Source organism: Colobus angolensis, unplaced genomic scaffold (assembly GCF_000951035.1).
Source record: "Colobus angolensis palliatus isolate OR3802 unplaced genomic scaffold, Cang.pa_1.0 Scaffold102, whole genome shotgun sequence".
NCBI classification, from domain to species: Eukaryota; Metazoa; Chordata; class Mammalia; order Primates; family Cercopithecidae; genus Colobus; species Colobus angolensis.
In genome coordinates this window covers 380,490-385,136 of record NW_012111142.1, presented here as the reverse complement: position 1 = coordinate 385,136, position 4,647 = coordinate 380,490, and the positions used below count along the sequence as shown (strand labels likewise).

Here is a 4,647-nt window from a genome sequence, read left to right as displayed (position 1 = left end):
CCTGCCTCAGCCTCCCTAGTAGCTGGGATTACAGGCATGTGCCACCAGGCCCAGCTAATTTTGTATTTTTAGTAGAGACGGGGTTTCTCCATGTTTGTCAGGCTGGTCTCGAACTCCCGACCTCAGGTGATCCACCCGCCTCGGCCTCCCAAAGTGCTGGGATTACAGGCGTGAGCCACTGCGCCTGGCAATACTGTTTTTTAATGTGAGTTACTCATGTACAATTCCAATATTCAAATATAATTTGTTATTCCATTTTTAATTTTGAAAATGTAATACAGGTACATGCAGGTGGTAAAATTTTCAAATAGTATGCTAGGAATAGAATGGAAAGTTTCACACCCGTCCCTGACTCTTGGTTCCCCAGTTTCTCTCCACAGGGGCATCTGCTTTTAACTTTTTTGGATGTTTATCCAAAGATTTTGTCATATATCTATAGCATTTATGTGTCATATCTATAGCATATTATAGTAGTGCCTCTTTTTTTTAATGTACACATTCGTTCTTTGTATTACACTTAAGAAAAACTTAGCAGTATAGCTTAGATACTGGTTTCCATCAGCATGTATCAGTTTACTTTATTCTTTTAAAAAGATATCTGCATTCTTTTATTGTACAGATATATCATAGTTTGAACACACATTTGAATATTGAGAACCAAAGAAGCTTTGTTTATGTGGGTTATGTATATAGATATTAAATGTATTTGAAATTAAAATTGAGAAAATTTGATGGCTGTGGGGGCTCATGCCTGTAATCCCCGCACTTTGGGAGGCTGAGGCGGGTGGATCACGAAGTCAGGAGTTTGAGACCAGCCTGACCAACATGGTGAAACCCCGTCTCTACTAAAAATACAAAAATTAGCCGGATGTGGTGGCACACACCTGTAATCTCAGCTACTCTGGAGGCTGAGGAGGGAGAATTACCTGAACCCAAGAGGCAGAGGTTGCAGTGAGTCTAGATAGCGCCACTGCATTCTAGCCTGGACCACAGGGCGAGACTGTGTCTCAAAAAAAAAAAGAAGAAAATTGAGAAAATTTAAAAATATTAATTCATCAAAAACAATAATAAATCCACTGTATGTTAACAGATTTCTGTGAAAATTAACTATTTTCCAAAATGAAATCTAATGAGAAAAGTGCTGTTGTTTTTGCACATTTGCAAATTTTTTTTTTTTTTTTGAGATGGAGTCTCGCCCTGTCGCCCAGGCTGGAGTGCAGTGGCCAGATCTCAGCTCACTGCAAGCTCCGCCTCCCGGGTTTACGCCATTCTCCTACCTCAGCCTCCCAAGTAGCTGGAACTACAGGCGCCTGCCACCTCGCCCGGACGGGGTTTCACCGTGTTAGCCAGGATGGTCTCGATCTCCTGACCTCGTGATCCGCCCATCTCTGCCTCCCAAAGTGCTGGGATTACAGGCTTGAGCCACCGCGCCCGGCCTACATTTGCAAATCTTTCTGGCCTAATATAATAAAACTTTATTCTCATATCTGGTTCTTCATTCGGTCTTTGGTGCTATGCTGTTTTGGTTAAAGTATTTGAAGAACATCCGGCTTTATACACGTGTAATTAAAGGGGGAACTCATGGACCCCTGAAAAGGTCTCATGAACTCACAGGAGTCCTGGAACCACAATTTCATCAGTCCCCTGTTGATTGGAATTTAGGTTATTTATAGTCATTCGATATACAGAGTATGCTGCACTGAATGTCCTGGTAAATGTGTCTTTCAACAAATGTTTGAGTGCCAGGCAGTCTTGGCTTGTGGGATGCAAAGAGGTGAAACAAGGTCTGTTCCCTGAAGGAGCTGCTGTTTTTTGGTGGAGGCAGGCAGTCAGACAGGCAGGCAAACAAGAAGAAAATAACCCAGTTTTGGGCCGGGTGTGGTGGTTCACGTCTGTAATCCTAGCGCTTTGGGAGGCTGAGGCTGGAGGATTACTAAAGACCAAGCAAGTGTCCAAGACCAGCTTGGATAACATAGCGAGACCTCATCTTTACTAAAAATAGTGTAAGAAAATTAGCTGGGTGTGGTTGTGCGCACCCGTAGTCTCAGCTACTCAGGACATTGAGGCAGGAGGATCACTTGAGCCCAAGAGGCTGAGGTTGAAGTGATCTGTGATCATGCCACTGCACTCCAGCCTGCGCAACAGAGCAAGACCCTGTCTCTGAGAAAAAAAAAAAAAAATTAATTGAGGCTGCAAGATGTGCATGCTTACAGAAGAGGCAGCTAATCCAGCATTAAGGAGGAGGTGAGATTTGGGAAGGCTTTTTAGGGGAGGCGACTCCCGAGTTGAGTTTTGACAAATGAGTACAGCTGCAAAAAGATGGCGTGGTCATTGTCATAGCGTATCTGAAACTCCTCTTCTGGAGGAGTTTATGGTCCACAAGAGGTCCTTGCATATGGCTTGGCCTTACTTTTTCTATTATCATGTTAGTCCGCATCCATCTCTAATGATGTTGTTAAAGGAAAGGGCTATCATGCCTGCCCCATATCACCTTTCCAGCCCTCATTACTTGTGTTTGCCTTTAAGATATACATAAACATAGTGGCATCATAGTATATGCATTTAAACTTCAGCTTTTAACTTCTGGAACTGAAGGATGGCAAACAATCCTAAAACTTAGAAATTGGGCTTCAAACTGTTAACTGTAAATTCACCCATTCTGAAGGGCATGTTGAATTACCTGTTCCCTTCAAAATCTACCAAGTAAATTGTTAAATGGTATTAGATTATGCTAGTCTGCTCTTTAACAATCTGTGTTGGTGCATATTGTGAGTTTTAAGGACTTGGAAATTTTGTAAATTTTTTAGATGATGTACTTTCACAATGGACAATGGATCAGACATCTCAACCATGTATTTTCCTTTAGCAAACTAGATTTTTTCTTTTTTCTTTGAGATGGAGCCTCACTGATCTTGGCTCACCGCAATCTCCGCCTCCTGGGTTCAAGTGATTATCGTGCCTCAGCCTTCTGAGTAGTTGGGACTACAGGGTCCCGCCATCATGACCTGCTAAGTTTTTTTTTTTGCATTTTTAGTAGAGACGTGGTTTCACCATGTTCGCCAGGCTGCTCTTGAACTCCTGACCTCAGGTGATCCGCCTGCCTCGGCCTCCCAAAGTGCTGGGATTACAGGTGTGAGCCACCGTACCTGGCCCAAACCAAATTTTTTTCAAAAAGCATGAGTAGATAATAGAGGCTTTTGGATTACTCTGTGTATTTTACTCCCTCCACGTGATGTTTAAGCTCTCAGGTTGACCTTTGAGACATAGTACAAAAGGTCTTGTTTGTACAGCTTCATGTAGTTGAATTTAAATGGTTAATGTTATATTTTAACAGTCTCAACTCTAAGTTCTGAGAGTTTTTGTACTAGTTAAACAACAGATCCAGCAGCAAGCATCCCTTACTTAGCCAGACGGATAATACTGAAATAATGCAGAGTCATTCTTGTTTATCATCTAGCTTCCAAGAAGCTAGAAATCAACTATTTTCTGATCTTCAGCACCTTTTGTCTGGGCAGCAGTAACCTGTGACCCTGGCATTTTATAATTCTTGTGACTTGGTCATAACCAACCAATTATATCAAAACAGTAATACTATAATACAATGCAATAACCAATAATTTGCAGTGGGCGAAGCAACTGCCAGGCCCTGGACTGACTAATGAATGCATATTATCTCTAATTCCCACACAGATCTCCAGAGCAGTTTTTGTGTATCATTTGCTTTACAAATAAGTAAATGGCCTCAGAAAGGTTGAGTAACTAACTTGGTCAGGTGCAGTGGCTCATGCCTGTAATCCCAGCACTTTGGGAGGCCGAGGCGGATGGATCACTTGAGCCCAGGAGTTCGAGACCAGCCTGGGCAACATGGCAAAAGCCTGTCTCTACAAAAAATAACCAAAGTTAGCCAGTGTGGTGGCGCATGCCTGTAGTCCCAGCTACTTGGGGAGACTGAGGTGGGAGGATTGCCTGAGCCCAGAAGGCTACAGTGAGTCTATAGTGAGGCTACACTGAGCTGTGTTTGAGCCACTGCACCCCAGTCTGGGCAACAGAGCGAAACCCTGTCTCAAAAAGAAAAAAAAAGTTGACCGAGCGTGGTGCCTCACGCCTGTAATCCCAGCACTTTGGGAGGCCGAGACGGGCGGATCACGAGGTCAGGAATTCGAGACCAGCCTAGCCAATAGGGTGAAACCCCATCTCTACTAAAAATACAAAAATTAGCCAGGCATGGTGGTGGGTGCCTGTAATCCCCGCACTTTGGGAGGCTGAGGCGGGTGGATCACGAAGTCAGGAGTTTGAGACCAGCCTGACCAACATGGTGAAACCCCGTCTCTACTAAAAATACAAAAATTAGCCGGATGTGGTGGCACACACCTGTAATCTCAGCTACTCTGGAGGCTGAGGAGGGAGAATTACCTGAACCCAAGAGGCAGAGGTTGCAGTGAGTCTAGATAGCGCCACTGCATTCTAGCCTGGACCACAGGGCGAGACTGTGTCTCAAAAAAAAAAAGAAGAAAATTGAGAAAATTTAAAAATATTAATTCATCAAAAACAATAATAAATCCACTGTATGTTAACAGATTTCTGTGAAAATTAACTATTTTCCAAAATGAAATCTAATGAGAAAAGTGCTGTTGTTTTTGCACATTT

At 43.1% G+C, this 4,647-nt stretch overlaps 1 protein-coding gene across 4 annotated transcripts in view; it reads left to right on the top strand.

Moving 5' to 3' along the window:
* The window catches only part of AK4 (adenylate kinase 4), an 87,391-nt gene that overhangs the window by 8,729 nt on the left and 74,015 nt on the right, over positions 1-4,647 (top strand). The gene's annotated exons all lie outside the window — the stretch shown is intronic.